Source organism: Myodes glareolus, chromosome 15, assembly GCF_982192425.1.
Source record: "Myodes glareolus chromosome 15, mMyoGla1.1, whole genome shotgun sequence".
Taxonomy (NCBI): Eukaryota; Metazoa; Chordata; class Mammalia; order Rodentia; family Cricetidae; genus Myodes; species Myodes glareolus.
Window position 1 is genome coordinate 63,596,575 of NC_142040.1, and position 22,816 is coordinate 63,619,390.

The 22,816-nt window shown below is 35.4% G+C and overlaps 1 protein-coding gene across 4 annotated transcripts in view; it reads left to right on the plus strand.

Moving 5' to 3' along the window:
- Window positions 1-22,816, plus strand: part of Cdh18 (cadherin 18) — an 840,836-nt gene that overhangs the window by 489,791 nt on the left and 328,229 nt on the right. The gene's annotated exons all lie outside the window — the stretch shown is intronic.

A 22,816-nucleotide genomic window follows, 5' to 3' on the forward strand; every position in this document is an offset into this window, starting at 1 on the left:
TTGAATTTACTTTCTTTTCATGCTTCTCTGGTTCTAGATTTGCAAATCAGTGAGTTGAAAATTAGTATGTTGCTTTCTTATTTGCAATGTAACAGATTTGATAATTTTCAAATGCCTTCAGATTACTAAATATTTATAACCATCTGGCTACGACTGAATGGTGAGAAGACAAAAGCAAAATAGAGTAATCATAACAAACAGCTGGACATCCCCCACCAGTCACACAGTTGAAAAACTGAATTGCCTAAAATGAGAATGTGCATTGTTTTGCAAAGCGTCCAGATTTTAAAAATCATCTTCTCATTTCCAAGAGTTAAAAGTATTTCTTTCAGAATTACATACACTATAAAGTAAGGTATTATAACTGCTTCAGCTGAATTATAAAAGCCCACTTAAGCAAGCACAAAATGACAGACTTCATCCAACATTCTCTAAATTCTGATTATAATGTTGAATATTCTCATTTAAAGTTAACAGTGTTAAAGGCTAATTTACATTATTGGAAGACAAAAATTACATATGCGAGAATGTATAAAGAGGTAGCCGTGTAGAGTAATAAACCTTTAAAGAATATTGCATGCTTTGAGCTACATGATTACTAATTTTATATGGGTAAAAAGTCATTGACAAGCAAGGTATCATTTTCACATATCTTTACAGAATATAAGAAAAGTGAAAATAAATTTGATGCTTCATCACATTCTAGGTTTCAATAGTTACAGATCTCTCTAGTCTTTGTCCCAGCTATGACTTCCTCCTTGTTCACATCTGTTCAAGGGTACTTCAGATAACTGATGAGAGCAGATGCTGGAAATGAGCCTATAATACCCTTGTTTTAATCAAAATACACTTGGCCTGCTAGAATAAGACACCTGTGGGTGTTCTCCACCTTCCATGGAATCCTTATGGCCTGACTCCACACACATCAAAAGTATTAAGTAAATATTAGAGAAAATCCCATTAAGTCAGGTTTAGCTAGAGATTTTTTTCATCTTCTTTTACTATGAAAAATAATGAAAATCATGAACTCAATTATAAAAAGGAAATCATATCGTCTAAACAACGTGTACTGAGAAACCATAATTTAATTACTGACTAAAACATAGTTATAAGTATAAATGACCATATAAATTTACATATAAATGTAAACCAAAATGTATTATTTGTCAAATCTTAAGTTTGTATGTGACATCCAATTGGTAAGGAAAGAATTTTAAGGTTTCAAGTCTAATTAACTTTTTAAGATTATTAAAATTGACGGCAGAAAGCTTAGATGTTAAACAAACTTTACTGGCTTGGACTTGATGGAATACATTTTTACTTGGTTATTGAAAGCAATTAATTCATTCATCTAGGATCCAGTTTTAAAGTACTTTGTTTACCGTTAATGTTCCTAATAGATATAGTTCTATATTTTTATTGATTTTTACTGTGTTATAGTCAAGCTAATACTATACATATATATTTGGAAATATTTCATTATTTCCTGAGAGACTACACAAAATTAGATTAAAATATTGTTTACTTTGGCTTGAAATCTTTCCTTATATAATCATCAAGTTCTTTTTATTAAACCTCAAACACAAAACACTTTCTCTGTGTTTCAACTTCTTTGCTGTTTATAAGACTATTACAACTGTTTATTTTATCTTGAATGAGTTTTGGTGTTGTAGACTCAATGTTTTTTAATTTATTTTTTATTATTAGACTTTAAGTACATCATTTCAACCTTCCATTCTAACCCTCCAAAACCTTTAGTGTACCACCTCTTGCTTGCTTTCCAATCTATTACCTCTTTTTCTTGCCTGTTGATACAAATATATACATATATTATAATATGAATATGTTTTTGTGTGTGTTTCTAAATGCATAGCTACAATGTACACAGTCCGTATATTGTTACTTACATGGGTTATATATTCAGCACTAATTTTCTCAAGCAGCCTCTCACTTAAAAACACCTCATCAAATAGCATAATTATTTTGATCCTACAAGGAAAGAAAGATTATTACATACAGTCTTAATGTTTGTCCCTTCTTTTAATTTTGTTTTATTTATTTATTATCAGATTATTCTTCTTCAGTAATCTTCTTGTGCCTACAATTAGTGGGAAGTCAGCTGACTATTCTCCTCATGTATTTCCTTAGAAGCTTGGGGTTTTCCATTTCACTTTAGAAGTGTAATTTCTCAGCATATTGAATTCACAGTTGACAGTCCTTTTATGTTATTTATCACTTGCAAAGTGTTATAGGATTTCCTTCATGTGTCTGTAGCTACAAAAAAGGTATCATGCCTTGTTCACATTGCTTTCTCTACAGAAAGCAAGTCATTTTTCTCTGCTTTTATTTTTTTTTCTTATTTGTTTTAAATTTTGGTTATTTCACACTAATGAGACTTCTACTTTGTGCGCTTAAAAGTGAACAAAGTATATTTAGTATAGTATGTTGGCTCCATTCATTTTTTTTTCAAGAGTTGCAGCTTCTGTTCTCTGATTTTGAGTTTCACCTAGGTGAATGATAAGTGGGTCTGTTAGAATCACCCAGAAAACCTGAGGCCAAGGAAAGGTTATTTTGTGTGTGTGTGTGGAGGGGTCCTGTATTTAGTAGAGGTCAAATGGTTTTGACTCATGCTAAGCCTTCAGATTTCTTTTCTGTTTTTCACTTTTTTTACTTAGAAAAACCATCAAAATTATTATTTTTCTTGTCTTTTTACTCTGTAGTTCCCAATGCAGTTCTTTAATAATAATTTAGTATATTTTCTGAGCTTTAGAAATATTTTATTTCCTTTGATAGTACTTTTAGTTGGTTGCTGAAGTTTTTTGAGAGCTGCCAAGTACAACTAAAACTAAATTTTAATCTACTTTAATTTCTATACCATCACATTATGAAGAGCTTTATATTTAGTGTTCCATTGTCTCCTGGAGTTCTGAATACTTGAATATCATGTTAAGAGACAATGATTCCGCTTCATCTTTCTATATAAGCAGTGAGTTGTATTCTAAAAGGCTGAGTGTATTTGGGCTAACTTCATTTACAAATTAGGTTGAATGTTCAGGTTTCTTAGGTTGTTTACTTGTCTGCTTCACTTTTCTAGCATTCTTGTGTGTCTTTCTACTGACCTAGTTTCAGCTTGGGCCTACTGGTGCCAGCTGTTGGGTACTTATTTTCCTGGGATAACCACCTGCATGGGAGCATACACAGAGGAGCAAGTAGGCATGGTTCACACTCCACAGTGCAAAGATCTTTAGTTTTAACATCTAAATTCTTTGAAATGAGAGCACATAAACCCCAAGCTCTCTCAAGATTATGGAACACCTTAGATGTAGAACTGAGATTGGAGCCCTCTTCTTATGGTCTTAGGGCTTCTACACACTTAGCTGGTAGCTAAAACCAGTAGTGTGCTTATATTGATACTGATCATTCCAGGACATAGTCCTTGTTTTGGGAAACAATTTGTTAATTTTAAATAATACACAAATAATAATTACAACAATTTGCCTTGAGTCCTGAATTCTTCAACAAGATAATTCTTATATAAGTTTTTATAATTCTTTGATGATTGTCTGTGGGTAAAAAAAACAACAGGATATCTGTAGCATCTCATTTTAACATTACTAATGGGTCTACATGACATGGATATATATATACACATATATAGATATGTGTGTGTATATGTACATATACACATATCAACATTTCAAACTGACCGCTTCTATGTAGAGCTTTTATTAAGACAAAGAGCTCATTTCCAGCAACAGAACTTAGATAGGGAAAAGCCTGAACAAAACCCTACAATAGTTACTAAAACCATGAAGAAATTACTATTAGAATATATATTTTCTCTTTCTAAGCCAATTAAATATTCAATGATAAAGCAACATATTATTAAAGGAATGTTTAAACTAGAACTTTTAATAAGCCACAGAGACTAGGATTAACAATTATATTGAGATTCATGTTAATTTTTTTCCATTTCTTCAATCCATTAATGTTAGATTGAAATGTGATAGATCTATATAAGATTTAAATAGGATAGAACTACAGGTTTATTTTATATCTATTTTTATACTATTATGTCAAATGATGAATTAATTTTGTGTATTTAAAAAAAACAGAACAAAATTTTGATTAAAAAATATATGGTGTAAACTGTATTCTTTATTGGGAACAGTATTATAAACCTAGAATAATTGTTTGAAGAAATATAGTGAATAGAGTAAACAGATAAAAAGTAGAAATCAAATGTAAACAAGTGCTTTCTTCACTCAGGACTTTAAAAGTGAATAGCATTACACTGTATCTTATTGGTTGAACTACTTACCTGACTTTTAACTAAGTGTTTATTGTCTGAGTGAATTCGAACAACTGCTACTTGTTAGTTTTGCAGAGTGACAATTGGGGAAATTCTCCCTGGTTTAGTCTGCTGCTCTAAACTTGGAAGTAATGAGATGCTTACATCTCTAGCAGCCTTCGGTATGATTACTAAGAAAAAATAATAAATATTTATTCTTCTCTCTAAGGTTGAAATGTAATTATAAACAGAATGGTACAATGTTCTAAAACTCAAATATCATAATATGAAAAAAGTTTGAAATGTATTTAGTCAATGGACCAGTATAGTTAAAATTATGACTTAAAGATTCATAGCGTATTATGTGATTTTTCTATATGTTGGTATAAAAGAAACAACTTATTTGTTTTAATTTCCTCTAAAATTAGATCTTAAATTTTTGAGCAGGTGATGGATCAGAAGGCAGTTATTCAAATATGACATTTAAATCAAATCTCAGTTTATAGCTTAGAATGGCTTTCATATCTTGACAAGCTTGGTTATTTACGATGTGAGTTCTACCTCAGAATTCATATGTTTGGACTCATTCTCTATCTCCTTGAAATATTACATTTAGTTTCATGTTTCCTCCCAATTCACTTTGAGAACTGAATTACTTAGATTGATACGGTAGCGTGGAATGAAAATGACATTTCATTTCAGGAGACCACATTTGAATTCTAACTTCCCCATATAACAATTCTATATGCTTGTCAAATCTTTTAACTTCTCTGATTCTTACTTTCCTTACAGAAAAAAACCTGTTGAAGTTATTTTGTTCTGTGAGCACGGAATTTGATTTGAGAATATTGAGATATGATGTTATGACTCAAAACAGTTTGCAAATCATTGTTCTTTATGGTGTTGTTTCTAGTATTGTCTCTTGACAAGGAAGTTTTTTAGATAATAGTAAGCTTAAAAGAGATATATTATCAAGAAGCATGAGGGTCACCTGCTCAGACTATTCAGGACTAATTTTATCGGTAACATTGTGTTGGATTTTCTGTCGGCTAATACACTGTCAGTATCAAGCTGCCCAGCCCACCTGCCTTTGTGGATAGTTCCCTGGAAAATCAGCGCATATCTTGACATAGGTTATGCACCTGAGGATTTCCTAAAACTTCTTTTTGACTACTTCATTGTGTTGACATTGCCCTGCTTTTCACACTTAGGTCAAATCATTTTCTTTCCCTAATATTTCTCTAGGATGCATCCATAGAAAGAGGTTTAAAAAAAAAGGACTAGATGGATAACATCTGTCAGCCTGCAGAATCTGTTCAGAAGAAAGCACCTTGACAGTCTTTCGTTCCATGAAAGAAAAGTTAGCAGAATAGATTAAAACCAAAATATGAAGAGGTCAATGCGGTCATCTACAAAATTCGATTAAGCATATTTTCTTTGGAAAATCTGAATATTTCTTATCATATAGCATTGAGATAAAACAAAAGACAATATTTTATTTGTTCATGAACTTGGGGTCAGAGAGTCAACTCACAATGGCAGCATCAGTTATTAAAATGCCAGCCATTCAGTACCTAAAGTAGATTATACATTCCAAGGACCATGACTTGATCCAGTTTGATGCTAATATGTCATATTCCAAGAGGTAAAGAAAACCTGTAGAAATGTAATTACATCTTTTCCATTCAAAGGAAGTCATCAGAAATATGTGTGTAAATTCTTCTTCCGAATGGCTCTCTCCAATGTATTGAAAACATTCTTACATTCAATATATTCTTCTGACGTATTCTCATACATTCAGAACAGAATAGGAATAGAAACTCTCCCCACAAAAATGGAGTTAATGATTTGGGTCCAAGATTTAATGGGCTTTTTGATTCTGAATGTTTATCTAATTGCATTCTATGTCATATTTCCTATTTGAGATCCAATTTCCTGATCACAACATCCTGCCCTGGAACTAAACATAACTGAAAACTTTAGATATCTATGGAACACTCAGAATTCAAGCAGAAGGAAAACAGCAAAGGCAAATAAAATGAGCATGTGTGGAGTTGATGAGGCATCTATATTAATCTCAAATTCTTATGAAGTTTGATAGATGAATTCCAGAAAATATGTCTGCTTGTGACTCAATTTTTTTTTCTTTTCTTGTATAACAAGTTAGGAAGGGAGAGAATGCTAAAACCCATCTAAGGTAACATCCAGAGCATGTGTGAGGTTTGTTAGTTGTAAAAAGTAAAATTAGATTACTTGTATTAAATGCTTTCTCAGACACTGTCACATGTTTTATTAAATTATAAAGTTTATCCATGTAGGCTGTTGTGATATCACAAGACAAACCAGACAGCTTGTTCTTCATCACAGATTACAGCTAGGATGCTAAGATCAGATTGTCTGTGGATCTCTTGTCTGATGAGAACTATATTCTGGGTAATAGGTCCCTCAATGTTTTCACAATAAAAGTAGAAGTGATCATAAGCTCTCTGGAGGCTCCTCGATAAGATTGCTGATCCCATTAGTGAGGTGCTATCTCATGCCTGGCTTCCCAGAGAACTTGCCTCTATGTATTCTCATGTTGGGAAGAGTGTTTAAGTTTAGTGTTTGGAAATACGTTTCATTTATACCTCTTATACTTCAATAAAACTCGTATTTCATGTTGGTTGCACCCTTCTGCATAAGTGTATGTATGTGTGTGTTCATGTGTTTGCTGTGATGCTCTTGTACACATCAGAGGATTCCTTGCTGGAGTTTCTTCTTTCTTTCTGCCCCGTGGTTGCCTGAGGACTAAATTCAATATTTTAACCCACTGATATATCCTAAATCTCAGCTTGTAACTTCTTTAAATATTGTCCACATCCCTTTTTTATATTGAATAATATGTTGATAGCAATATGATTGAGCATGAATAATCCAGTAAAGTAAGAAATAAATGGAATATTTTTATGGTTAGAGAACAAATGATTTTAGGTATCTATTAACCCTTATGAGGGAATCTACCAGACTTAAAAAAACAATTCTATCAGATGACTATACACTGGATCTCTAAAGAAAATGAAAAATACATGAATCTTTGAAAAAGACTTTTTATAAAAATTTTAAAAAAGACTTTATGGGGGAATGCAGTGGTTTGGTGACGATTAAGATAGGCGATGGATAAAAATGGTAGGTAGGCACAGAAATCAGATTAAATTAATGGATGGATATATGAAAATGTTCAAAACCAAGCTTAATTTTTAAAGAAAAAAGATTTACTACATTTCCAGTTGGTCATCCCTGGAAACATGCATATAAATAACAATATACAGAGTGAACAAGTAATATTTAGGAATATATATGTGAATGCAGACACATACATGAATACCGTATCAATTAGTGAACAAAGAGGCCATGGATTTAAAGGAAGGTTAGAAAAGGTATATGAGAGGATTTAAGGAAAGAAAAGTAAAGGGGAATTATTGCAATCATAAACTCAAAAATAAAATTTTAATAAAGACAAGTATATTTATTCAAGATTTGAAATAATATCATGGGAAAGAGCCTACATCAAGACTAGAAAGTTTAAACTACGTTTGGTAACTGTTACACAGTAACTTTTTAAAAAAGGTTATGTCGTTGAGAGTTTCATTAAATGTGATTGTATTATATTCACACCCACTCCAATCTGTTCCTCCCTTCCTTCCCTAGCCACCCAACTTTGCATCCTTTCTTTATGCCTTAGGAACAATTTGTGCCACCCAAATATTCTGTGATTTATGACTTCCACTGGAGTATGGTGGATTTACCAATGGCTCTGTTCCTCAGAGAAAACGTATGTATACTTTCCTGTTGTGAACGCCAGTCCAGTGGGCTGGAGGGAGAAGATTCAGTTACTCTTGAACAGGATAGAGTTTCTTCTCAGCATCCATGTAAGGCAACACAAAACTATCTGTTAACGCCAGCTTGCTTCTAGGCAGCTTTCCTTATCTTAAATTATCCCAACTACTTTTTTTTTTTTTGCCTCTGGGCTTTTCCCTTTCTTATTTCCATATCTCTTACTTTCACTTTTACTCCATGGCTGAGTAACTGAGTGACTGAACCCTAGTATTCCCTTCTCCTTGTTCTTTTCTTCTTTCTCATTTCTCCTTCTATTTATACTCTCTGCCAGCCCCATTTATCTTGCTTCTGCCTTGTTATTGGCCATTCAGTTCTTTATTAGACCAGCAGATGTTTTAGAAAGGCAAAGAATCACTGCTTCATAGAGTTAAACAAATACACCATAAACAAAAGCAACACAATTTAAAGTAACATTCCCCAACAACTGCCACCTTCTTTCACCCTCTGCTAACAATTATATTACCTAATAAAAGTGCTGTTAAAACTGAAATATATCCACAGTAGCAATAGTATCTCTATGTAATTATTACACATATATGATTAGTGAATTATTGTATCTAATATATTTGACAGTTTTAACAACTCATTTTTAATTGTCTTAACATCAAGGGAATTTTATATTTGAGTATTCAATAAATCAATTGGATACGTGGTTTCTTTTTTAAAAAAAAAAGTTTATTAAATTATGAAAGTTTTCATTTCCGCCCCTCCTCCCAACACCCTCCCACTCCCCCCTCCCCCTCCTCCTCCCTCTTCATTCCTAAGAGCAGTCAGGGCTTCCAGCCCTGTGGGAAGTTCAAGTTCCTCCCCACTCCTTCCAGGTCCCTGAAGGTGAGTATCCGAACAGACTGGATCCCAAAAATCCAGCATATGCAGAGGAAACAAGTCCCAGTGTCATTGTCAGTGGGTTTTCAGAAAGGCTCCGGACCAGCCACATTCAGAGATCCAGCCACATTCAGAAAATCTCGTTGGATCACATGCTCGTTCAGTCCCAGTCCAACTGGCCTTGGTGAACTCTCATTAGATCAGTCCCCTTGTATCAGTGGGTGATCGCACCCCTCGCGGTCCTGAGTTTTTTTCATGTTCTTCCTTTTTCTTCCCCTCATTTGGACCATGGGGGGCTCAGTCCAGTGCTCCAATGTGGGTCTCCATCTGCATCGCCATCCATCGTCAGATGAAAGATCTATGGTGATAAGCAAAATCTTCATCAGTAAGGTTATAGGCCAAGGCCGGTTCAGGCACCTTCTCCTCTGTCTAGAGAACAGTCTGGGGATCTCTCCTTGGACCTGGGATCCCATTTATAATCAAGTCTCCTGTACACCCTAAAATGACTCCCTTAGTTGAGATATATTCTTCCCTGACCTCATATCCATCCTTCTTCCCTCCCCCCATCCCAGTCCACCTAACTTTCCCCATTCCTCCACTACTCCCTTCTCTCTAACCCTCTCCCCTAACAACAGCCCTCCCACCACCCCATGCACATGAGGTTACCTGGGACTCTTGTCTATTCCCAATCTCCAGGCAGATAGCTACATGGTTTTCATCAGGTTCACCTTCTTATTTAGCTTCTCTAGGATCACGAATTATAGGCTCAAAGACCTTTAATTATGGTTAGAATCCACATATGAGTGAATACATACCATATTCCTCTTTTTGGGTCTGGCTTACCTCACTCAGTAAGGCGTTTTCTATTTCCATCCATTTGCATGCAAAATTCAAGATGTCATTGTTTTTTACCGCTGAGTAGAACTCTAATGTGTATATGTTCCACACCTTTATTAACCATTCTTCTATTGAGGGGCACCTAGGTTGTTTCCAGGTTCTGGCTATTACAAATAGTGCTGCTATGAACATAGTTGAACAAATGCTTTTGTGGTATGATAGGGCATCTCTTGGGTATATTCCCAAGAGTGGAATTGCTGGGTCCTGAGGGAGGTTGACTCCCAGTTTCCTGAGAAACCGCCACACTGATTTCCACAGTGGCTGCACAAGTTTGCATTCCCACCAACAATGGATGAGTGTTCCCCTCATTCCACATCCTCTCCAGCATAGGCTATCATTGGTGTTTTTGAGTTTGGCTATTCTGACAGGTGTAAGATGATATCTCAAAGTTGTTTTGATTTGCATTTCCCTGATCACTAAGGAGGTTGAGCTCGACCTTAAGTGCCTTTTGGCCATTCGGAGTTCATCTGTTGTGAATTCTCTGTTCAGTTAAGTACCCCATTTTTTAATTGGGTTAGTTAGAGTTTTAGTGTCTAGTTTCTTGAGTTCTTTGTTTATTTTGGAGATCAGACCTTTGTCTGATGAGGGATTTGTGAAGATCTTCTCCCAGTCGGAAGGTAGCCTTTTGGTCTTACTGACAGTGTCCTTTGCTTTACAGAAGCTTCTCAGTTTCAGGAGGTCCCATTTATTCATTGTTTCTCTTATTGTCTGAGCTCCTGGGGTCCTACTTAGGAAGAGGCCTCCTGTGCCTATATCTTGTAGACTACTTCCCACTTTCTCTTCTATCAGGTTCAAAGTGGTCAGATTAATGTTGAGGTCTTTAATCCATTTGGACTTGAGTTTTGTGCATGGTGATAGATATGGATCTATTTTCATTCTTCTACAGGTTGACATCCAGTTATGCCATTTGTTAAAGATGCTTTCCTTCTTCCATTGTATGCCTTTAGCTCCCTAGTCAAATATCAGGTGTTCATATGTTTGTGGGTTAATACCCGGGTCTTCTATTTGATTCCATAGGTCGACTTCTCTGTTGTTATGCCAATACCAAGCTGTTTTCAATACTGTTGCTCTGTAATAGAGTTTGAAGTCAGGGATGGTAATGCCTCCAGAAGTTCCTTTATTGTATAAGATTGTTTTGGCTATCCTGGGTTTTTTGTTTTTCCATATAAACTTGATTATTGTTCTCTCAAGGTCTGTGAAGAAGTTTGATGGAATTTTGATGGGAATTGCGTTGAAGCTATAGATTGCTTTTGGTAGAATTGCCATTTTTACTATGTTGATTCTCCCAATCCAAGAGCAGGGGAGATCTTTCCATTTTCTGGTATCCTCCTCAATTTCTTTCTTCAAGGACTTAAAGTTCTTGTCAAATAGGTCTTTCACTTCCTTGGTTAGAGTTACCCCAAGATATTTTATGCTATTTGTGGCTATCGTGAAAGGTGATGTTTCTCTGATTTCCCTCTCTGCTTCTTTATCCTTTGTGTATAGGAGGGCAACCGATTTTTTGGAGTTGATCTTGTATCCTGCCACATTACTAAAGGTGTTTATCAGCTGTAGGAGTTTTTGGTAGAGTTTTTGGGGTTGCTTATGTACACTATCATATCGTCTGCAAATAACGAAAGTTTAACTTCATCCTTTCCAATTCGAATCCCCTTGACCCCCTTATGTTGTCTTATTGCTATTGCTAGGACTTCAAGCACTATATTGAAGAGGTATGGAGAGAGTGGACAGCCTTGTCATGTTCCTGATTTTAGTGGAAAGGCTTTGAGTTTCACTCCGTTCAATTTGATTTTAGCTGTCGGCTTACTATATATTGCTTTTATTATATTTAGGTATGATCCTCGTATACCTAATCTCTCCAACACCTTTAACATAAAGGGGTGTTGAATTTTGTCAAATGCTTTTTCAGCATCCAATGAAATGATCATGTGGTTTTTTTCTTTCAATTTATTTATATGATGGATTACATTGATAGATTTGAGTATGTTGAACCAGCCCTGCATCTCTGGGATGAAGCCCACTTGATCTTAATGGATAATTTTTCTAATGTATTCTTGGATTCGGCTTGCCAGTATTTTATTGAGTATTTTGGCGTCAATGTTCATGAGTGAGATTGGTCTGTAATTCTCTTTCTTGGTTGTGTGTTTGTGTGGTTTTGGTATCAGGGTAACTGTAGCTTCATAAAAAGAGTTTGGCAATGATTCTTCTGTTTCTATATTGTGGAATACATTAAGGAGTATAGGTATTAGCTCTTCCTGGAAGTTCTGGTAGAATTCTGCATTGAAACCATCTGGACCTGGACTTTTTTTGGTGGGGAGGTTTTTGATAACAGCTTCTAATTCTTCGCGACTAACAGGTCTATTTAGATTGTTCACTTGCTCTTGATTTAACTTTGGTAAATGGTATTTATCTAAAAACCAATCCATTTCTTGTACATTTTCCAACTTTGTGGCATATAAACTCTCGTAGTAAGATCTAATGATTCTCTGAAATTCCACTGTGTCTGTTGTAATGTCCCCCTTTTCATTTCTGATCTTATTAATTTGAGTGTTCTCTCTCTGCCGTTTGATTAGTTTGGCTAGGGGTTTGTCAATCTTGTTGATTTTCTCCAAGAACCAACTTTTTGTTTCGTTGATTTTTTGGATTGTTTTCTGTGTTTCTATTTTGTTGATTTCAGCCCTCATTTTATTATTTCCAATCTTCTACTCCTCCTGGGAGAGTCTGCTTCTTTTTTTTCCAGAGCTTTTAGGTGTGCTGTTAAGTCTCCAATATATGCTTTCTCCGTTTTCTTTAATTGGGCACTTAGCGCTATGAACTTTCCTCTTAGAACTGCTTTCATTGTGTCCCATAGGTTTGAGTATGTTGTGTCTTTATTTTCATTAAATTCAAGGAAGACTTTAATTTCTTTCTTTATTTCTTCCTTGACCCAAGGATGATTCAGTAGTTGACTGTTCAACTTCCACACATTTGTAGGCTTTCTGGAATTCGAATTGTTATTGAGTTCTAACTTTATTCCGTGGTGATCCGACAAGACACAGGTGATTACTAATATTTTTTTGTATCTGTGTAAGTTTGCTTTGTTACCGAGTATGTGGTCAATTTTCGAGAAGGTATATTCTTTCCTTTTTGGGTAGAATGTTCTATAGATATCTGTCAAGTCCATTTGATTCATTACCTCTAGCAATTCTCTTATTTCTCTGTTGAGTTTCTGTTTGATCTGTCCATTGGTGAGAGAGGTGTGTTGAAGTCTCCTACTATTAGTGTGTGTGGTTTGATGACTGCCTTGAGTTCTAAAAGTTTTTCTTTTACATAAGTGGGTGCTTTTATATTAGGGGCGTAGATATTCAGGATTGAGACTTTCTCCTGATTAATTGTTCCTGTTAAGAGTATGAAATGTCCATCTCCACCTCTTCTGATTGATTTTAGTTTGAAGTCAATTTTGTTAGATATTAGAATGGCCACACCAGCTTGTTTTTTAGGTCCGTTTGCTTGGAAAACCTTTTCCCAACCCTTTACTCTGAGTAGATATCTATCTCTGTGGTTGAGGTGTGTTTCATGTAAACAGCAGAATGTTGGATCCTGTTTTCTTATCCAGTCTCTAAGTCTGTGCCTTTTTATAGATGATTTGAGTCCATTAATATTAAGTGATATTAATGACCAGTGGTTGTTGATTCCATTTATTATGTGTGTGTGTGTGTGTGTGTGTGTGTAGTAGAGTTTGTGTGTTTCTCTTCTTTGAGTTGTAGGTGTGAAGGGTCGCTAGATGTCTGGGTTATTGTAGGCAGTGATGGCAATGTTGGATTCCTTGGGTTGCGATTTTCCTTCTATTACTTTCTGTAGGGATGGATTTGTGGCTACGAATTGTTTAAATTTATTTTTATCCTGGAATATTTTGTTTTCTCCGTTGATAGTGAATGATAGCTTGGCTGGTTATAGTAGTCTGGGTTTGCATTCATGGTCTCTTAGTTTCTGCAGTACCTCTATCCAGGATCTTCTGGCTTTCATGGTTTCCATAGAGAAGTCTGGTGTAAGCCTGGTAGGTTTACCTTTATAAGTCACTTGACCTTTTTCCTTTGCAGCTCTTAATATTCTTTCTTTAATCTGGATGTTTTATGTTTTGATTATTATATGGCGAGGGGACTTTTTTTTTGATCCAGTCTATTCGGCGTTCTGTATGCTTCTTGAACCTTCATAGGAATATCGTTCTTTAGATTGGAAAGTTTTCTTCTATAATTTTGTTAAATATATTTTCTGGGCCTTTGATCTGCAGTTCTTCTCCTTCTTCAATCCCTATTATTCTTAGATTTGGTTTTTTTATTGTTTTCCATGATTTCCTGAATGTTTTGTGAAGAGAATTTGTTGAATTTGCTGTTTTCTTTGACCAGAGCATTTATTTTCCCTATGGTATCTTCAGAATCTGAGATTCGTTCTTCTATCTTTTGTATTCTATTGGTTATGCTTGATTCTGTAGTCTCCGCTCGTTTACCTAGGTTTTCCATATCCAGCCGGTTCTCGTTTTGTGTTTTCTTCATTGCCTCCATTTCAGTTTTCAATTCTTGGACTGTTTCCTTTACTTGTTTGATTGTTTTTTCTTGGTTTCTCAGGGTATCATTCACAGATTTACTTATTTCTTCAAACTTTTTGTTATATTTCTCATCCATTTCTATACTCATTTCTTCAAATTTTTGTAATACTTCTCGACCAGTTCCTTAAGGGAGTTATTCATATCCTGTTTAAGGGACTCTATTGCTTTCACAATGGCACTTTTTTCCACTTCATCTGGGTTAGAGAGTTCAAATCCTTCTGTTGTAGGTTCGTTGGGATCTGGTGTTTTCATGTTGTTTTTCAGATTGTTGGAGGAGGTCTTGCCTTGGCGTCTACCAATCTCTTCATTCAAATGCTCTCTATTGGAACTTCTGGTAGCAGGTCAGGTTCCCTTGTTGGGCAGGGAGTTCACTGATAGAATGCCTACCTTTCCTCAGGCAGGTTATTGAAGCACAGGCACTCCCTCTTTCCGGGATGCACCTACAGAGCAGGCCCAGTATGCAAGGCAGCTGAGCTGGGGAAATTTTATGGCCCCAGTGGGAGGGGAGAAATATAGAAATTTGTACCTGGATGGAAGCTGGGATGGCTGGCGGGAGAGTTTAGCAGGGTGGAACCAGCACTGCAGGTTGACCTGGGAGTCTATGGGGTCGGGGAAAGTCCGAGCTCCTCCTCGCCCTGCTGCTGGCCTGAAGCAAACTTACCCCTCCGATGGCCCACTGGCTGGAGGCTGGGATGGCTGGCGGGGGCGCTAGCAGGGTGGAGCCAGCAGAGCAGGCTGACCTGGGAGTCTATGGGGTCGGGGAAAGACCGAGCTTCTTTTCGCAGGGCCCCTGCCACAGGCCCAAAGCAAACTCACCCCTCTGATGGCCCTCTGGATGGAAGCTGGGATGGCTGGCAGAGGCGCTAGCAGGGTGGATCCAGCAGAGCAGGCTGACCTGGGAGTCTATGGGGTCGGGGAAAGTCCTAGCTCCTCCTCGCAGGGCCCCTGTCGCGGGCCCGAAGCACACTCACCCCTCCGATGGCCCTCTGGATGGAAGCTGGGCGGATACGTGGTTTCTAGAGAAATATTCAGGAGAGTTATCAAATACTGTATTAACATTGTTTTATTTAAGCTTCAAATAAAGCAGTAAATTTCTTAAAACTTTATCAAAATTCAAAATTTGACTTCAAGTAAAGATGTTTTGTTCTCAAAAGCTAAAACAAAATACTCTCAAATCAAAATTATGACATGTTTGCTATATGAGTTTGAATGTAAACATTACTGTAACTGATTGAAAGTAGCTTTCAGAGGAATATCATCTATTTTTTTTCCATTGTGGTGTTATCAAACAGAATATTTGGAGTTAAAAAGCATAAAATCCAGGGTGACTTGTATTAAAGATTTACTTGGGAACTTTAACATTATTTTGTATTCTTCAATAATTGTTCAGAATTCAAAATGTTGAAATCCATTGTACAGGAAGGGGGAGAATGAAGAGAAGGAAGAGGTGTTAACATGTCTGGAAAGGAAGGAAAGAGAAAAGTGGAGGATAAAGAGGAAGAAAGACAGACACACACACAGAGAGAAAGAGGAAGGGAGGGAGGGAAGGGGGAGAAAGAAAGAGAGAGAGAGAGAGAGAGAGAGAGAGAGAGAGAGAGGACTGTTTCCTGGTGTAAATACAATAAGATATTTACTTTTCTCGGTAGTTTAACCTTACTACAAATGAAATAGAGGAAAGTGGAAAGCAAGGCAGAGTCTGCTAACAATTACTAGGTCTTGCAGATAGGATCCAATAAATGTAGAGCTGCCCTTGAAAGATTATAACCTGGCCCTTCTCAATCAACCATTGGAGAAATGTTAGGAAATATAAAGGGTTTTGAAGGACTTTTCCTTCCAAAAGTACATTATACAGAACAAACACAATGTAATACCAATTTAATTTCTTTCTCTCTCAAAACTAAATATCTTGGAGATAAAACATAATCACAAGTGAAGAAAACAAATTATAATACTTTAAGTTTTTATGCATGATAAGCTATGATGGATAAAATGTTCTTGTGGAATTCATTCTGCACCTTACAAATGTGGGTTGCTGATACACTATAGTAGAAAATTCCTGAGCTAATGCTACTATGATGAAAATAGCTTTCTGACCTCATTTATTATTTTGTACTGAATTAAGGCTATAGTAATTAAATGAAAACCTAATCTAAGCATTTTCACAAATAAGATACCAATAAATAAAAGGAATCATGGAAGTAGTCACAGAGTATTATGAAGGCTGCACTCACATTAAAGGTACATTTTATCTAATTCCAGTGAATATACCCATCTCCCAGTGGGGAAGAAATTCTGTATTTATCTATGAGTTCCTTTTCCTCCCTCTGCTGTGCTTGTAATTCTTTGTAAAAGGGAGACTGCTGTTTTGTTCTTGGCCACCCAGGCCCAAATAATCACATAGAAGCAATATTAAATACAAAACTGTTTGGTCAGTGACTCAGGCCTATTTATAGCTAGCTCTTATAACTTAAATTAATCCATTTCTATTAACCTATGTAGCACATTCAGGCTGTAGTAATTGTCTCCTATGGCAACTACAAGGTGTCCCCTTGACTCTGACTACTCTCTCAATAGATCTCTGTTCAGACTTTCCACCTGACTTTACTCTGCTAAGTTATTAGCCAAAAGAATTTTTATTTATCAACCAAGAGAAACCACACATATACTGAATATCCATATCATTTTTGCCTTCTAGTTTAGAACATGGGTTTTTGACACTTGTTTGAAATTTAAGTTTGAGTCATGAATGTGTAAGAAACTTTTATGGACAGAGGAACTGGAGTCTATTTTACTGATATCATTTTTCCTAGAGGATTGTTTGGGTCTGGGACTTTGAGGTAGGATGAAATAGCCGCCAGGAAGAATCAGAAATTTCCTTTTCTGTCACTGTGTTTCACTGGCAGGACCCTGATGTGTTTCTTTACTCTAAGTGCCTGGTCATTGTTGTTCAAAAAAACTAAGTGCTCCAAATGCAAACTCTACATACAGTCTTACTGGTTCAAAAGCTAAATGCCTTTCCTTCCTTTTCTGCACTTAATTTTTAACTATTGTATCAACTTCCAAAAGAAAAATATTAGACATTATGGCTACAATAAGAGACACAAGAAGATGGAACCTTCTCTGATTAAATATCAAGAAAATGTAGTCAGGAGGTGGTGGCATACTCCTTTAGTCCCAGCACTTGGGGGGCAGCGACAGGCAGATCTTTTTGAGTCTGAGACCAGCCTGGCTCCAAGACATGCTCCAAAGCTACAGAGAAACCTTGTCTCAGAAAAACAAAAGAAGAAAAAGAAAAAAAAAGAAAGAAAGAAAATGTCATAGTCACATTTTGAATGAGAGCAAGCTAGAAAATAAGGTATAACTATAAACAAGAAAGCATAGATATACATAAGAGATAACAGAGGTATATTTCCAAAGAGGAGCGATTCAGGGGCAAATAAAAAATGAGAAAATTGTTAAAAACTTGAAGAATGCAAAAATTATTTTTAAAAAAATACTAATACTTATTTGGGAATAAAATGGTAATCCTGTTAGGTTTCACACGTATACAACAGTTGAAAACTATATAAAATTTCAAAAATTTCCTCAAAAGGACAAATTAGCGTGGCAACTTATTTATCTAATTAGTAGCTTACAATGTCAGCAGACTTTAGGATGTCTACTTAAGTGATAATATTTCCATAAATTTAAGCCATCATTACCCACACATGAGAAAAAACCAAATAAGGTACCAAGGTTTTCCTTGACACCCAGATTTAACTACAATACACATTTATGAGAAAATCCTTCATTCCAAATTTTTAAAATCATGTTAATTCAAAAAAATGAGATTTCATTGTTGGAATCACAAATGATGTCTCTGTTTGAGAACAGTAAAACAGAGAAAAATGGTCCATAATTAGTCAGGATTTTAGCTAAGCTGATGATATTTTGACAAATTAAATCACAACTGAGATTAGATTGAAAAGGCATAAAATTATCATTGATGAATGTGGAATTTTAACCCAAAGGAGCAATTTTGCTAATTAAATATAAGAGCTATGATGGTGCTAAGTAATCTTTAGCCATGAAAATGTGTGATATATATTTTTTTAAAATGTTATAGATGATGTGAGCTGGCATTGAACAATAACAGTAGATTTTACTTCATCATTTTCTAATTTGAGTTCACTATAACTGCCACGCCTGCATAGCCTGTTTCTGAAATTATACCTCGCAAGATCTGATGCACAACTAAAATTAAATCCATTTTCCCTTCTTGGATTCATCAAGTAACAAGTACATGAATTTAGTCATAGTGTATTATAAAAGAAATTTTTGTATGTATGTGTGTTTGCATGTATGTGTTCCTGTTTGCCTGTGTGTGAGCATTTGTTTCTGTGCAGGGATGCTCATGTACAATGGTGCTGGTGGTGTTGGAGGAGAACCTGTTCAAAACAGAGTCTATTTGATATATATATTTGATATATATTGCTATGTTCACATAGCAATGTTAGGCAATGTTTAGCAATTGTTACAGCACTGTTTGCAGATGGGCTTAGGGAACTCAAACTCACAACTTAATGTTCATGGCAAGTGCATTAGTTGTTGAACTGTTTCTCCAGCCACAAATCTTTTGTATGGTTGATGACCTGTGTGTGTGTGTGTGTGTGTGTGTGTGTGTGTGTGTGTGTGTGTGTGGTGTGTGCTCATGTGTGCATGTGTGGTTTGTGTGTACATACACACAGGATATATATATACCAATGCTTTCATCTGTGAAGGTCAGAGATTGATATATCTTCTGCTTTTTTCCTTTACTGGAGTGTTTTTTTTGTTGTTGTTGTTCATTTGTTTGCTTGCTTTTTAAAGAAGAATCTCACCAAAGATGGAACTCACTGATTTTGCTAGATTGGTAGGTAGCCACTCAGATTCACTTGTCTCTGCTTCATGTTTGCAGAGCAGATGGTTCATACTGAGCCATCTCCCCAGGCCTGTATCATGTTTGATTTACATTTCTATCGTTCAGGTGTGAAAGCAGCTGTGGCCATTGGTTTTTATGGCATAAAAAGTGAAACCCATGATCTTCTGGAATTAACACATCTACATAATGAAAACAAGTGTGTGGTGTACACTTAAAGGTGGCCTAGTTTCATTTGGCATTCTATGCCCCTTGACTGAGCTTATCTAAAATCTTTTCAGTTCCAATTTCATTCCTAGTTACCTTCTCATGGAGAACTATCCCTGCGAGATTTATGTGGCCTCTCAGTTATTAGCCATTTGATCAATAATCTTAATCTGAATTACATCATAGTTGAACCCTAAATGCTATTGTTTAATATGTAAAGAGCACCTCTTTATCATTGTCTACATTTCATGAGCTGCAGGTTATTTGTTTTTTACATAATGGTGTTCTGATAAAGAAAAAACCAGCCATTTCTTCTTTTTAAATAGTTCTTTACTCTGTTTTTCAATTGTCTACTGTCTGTATATGATCTTTTCAATACCCATCTTGCTATATTATAATGGCAGCATGTTATATTAATAAATGTGATTAAAATGTTGCTATCACTTTATCTGATTTGAATATAATCCATTGCAATTTCCAGGGTCACAAACACGTGGCCGTCAGTATACCATCTCAATTATCTATGCTTACATTTCCCCAATCTTGTGTTGTAGATGAATTTAAGGTATGAAGTGACTATTTTAAAATGGAAAGAGCTCATCCTTAGAAGGGTTTTTAATAGAATATAAAGTAGTTTACATTAGATCTTTTACTGGGAGATTGTAGTCTATACTTGAAGGTGAAACCTCCAGTACTGACACATCAGTAATAAATTGATGAAAACAGTCTGATAGGAATCAATGTAACTCTTGTTTCACTTTACGTTTTTATGAATTACATAGAATTTTGAATAGTTGTACTAGAACTCAGCAATTTGTCTCGTTAAGAATGGTTTGCAAAAAATATTTTCCATAATGAAAGTAAATATAAATAAAGCCAATTATATATAAGTATATATAAGTACCTTTTAATTGAGTGATTCCATTTATAGGCGTAATATTTTGATTATTTAGCTAAAGTTACTTTGAAAGAAGGAAAAAACAAATTTAAAACTGAACCAGAGACTTCCATTCTACAGTAGAATAAAACTATGGGCCTTACTTCATCATTTAGATTCAACACATAGAAATTATTTTATTCCAAATTCAAGAATGTTTAATTTCATATTTGATAAACAGAATAGCTATTCATATTTCACATAAAATTAACTATGTTGTATTTCATTGATATAAAAACTGAGTACTAGAAATTGCAATGCATAGTATGCTTATATTATATCCTTTCTAGTTTCTTATTGCTTTATTTTCACTTTCAAAGTTTTGTAAAATTTTAATATTTTTTAAAAATGGTGTCTTGGAGTTCCTGTTGCTTCGATGAAACATCATGACAAAAGGAATATGAAGAGGAAAGAGTTTTTCAGCTTCCATTTCCACTTCACAGTTCATCATCAAGGAAAGTCAGGACAAAAACTAAGCAGGTCAGAAACCCGGTGGCAGGAGCTGATGCCATGGAATATTGCTGCTTACAGGATTTCTCTCCGTGGCTTGTTCACTCTACTTTCCTTTAGAACTCAGAACCACTAGCTGAAGGGTGGCCCTACCTACACTAGGCTTCACTCTCCTGTATCAATCATTAATTTTTAAAACACCACATCATCCTGTCTATAGCCCTATCTTACTGAGGCCTTATCCTAACAGGAAATTTCTCCTCTCTAATGACTCCTACTTGTGTTAAGCTGACACAAAGTTACCAAGCACAGATGAGCACTGGCATATAGTCAGAGCTTTCAGATGTCACTGAGAAGTTTCACAGTATTTTTAATTAAAATATGGATGGCCTAGATAGCTTTACGCTGAAGACAGTAAAACGTGACTTATCTGGGTGATATTAGGAATTGATAATTGCCCATCTATTAAATCTCAAATTGTAATATCAGCACAAGTGATATAAATTCTTAGCAAGATTAAATATATTTAAATTACTTTTTAGATAAAATTAAATTGATAATTTTTAAGACTCATAGTCTACATTAAGTTCAAAATGTACTTTGCAGAACAGAGGCAGATACAAGAGTGTATTCCATACGAAGAAATGCTTTTAGATGTTTCATGAATTTGATTTTTTGTTCTGATATCACCACTAGGTTCCATTGCATGTACCCCATTGTTAAAAATTAAATTACATGACTACTTTTTGTAATAAACATTTTTCAAAGTTTTAGTAATTGTATTTGACAGTTGCACATATGTATGTAATGCATTTCATTTATACCACCCTTTATCTTTCCACCTCCCCTTCAACCACCCTCTGATTGATCTCAAGTATTGTCTTTCCCAGAGTCATAAAACTGGCTCATTTAGTTCAAACAAGGCTTTGAGGTCTCCTATGCTCAAACTACTCCCACTGTTACAGTCCACTTCCTGTTGCCTTCTCAAGATGTAGCCAGCAGCATGTCTTCCTACATGCTACCATGCTCCCTGCTATAATGAGAATGGACTAAACCTCTGTATCTAAGCTGTCACCTCAATTTAAGTCTTTCCTTTATAAGAGTTGTTATAATCATGGCTTTTCTTCACAGCAATAAAAACTCTACCTAAGACATGTAGCCACTGGACCACTCTTGTAACTCATAGTACAGGTATTTCTAACTACTTCTGAGAGTGTAAGATTCAAATAGCTGTTGCTCTCAAATAATTATTTTACATATCTTTTTCTTCATTTTTAACTGTTCTTTTCATCCCTTTCTACAAAGTTCACCAAGACTTACAAAGGATGGCATGAATAATTGATTCAGGGTTGAGCTCTCATTTGTCCACTTGTTCTAGCTACTTACGCAGCAACAAATCTCTGTTTTTGACACAAATAACATAATGAGGATTTTCTCTTATGTATGTATGTCTATGTAAATACATATATAAAGATTCAAACACAAATCAACATGCTGTCAAATAAGTTCTTCTGGAAGAGGGGATATAATTTTTATCGGTCTGGTGTATGGTCAAAGGAACATACTCTTCAAAGCTTCAATCTTCTGTAATGTTTTTCTTCATCAAGTGAATATTAATAATCTTCAATATTAATAAGTTCTAAATTTCTGATTGGAAACCATTATATTGTTATGCTTTTCACTGTAGGAAAGTTATATTGAACAGCATTAAATGGAAACCAGCAGTGACAGCATGGAAACAAAGTATTTATATACATATTTTAGCACAGTGCACGTTTTTCCTGCCGCTTTTGTTCACAGCACAGTTCCTGCAAGTCCTGTTTCTCACTGAATGATGGCATAGGACTTGGTCTG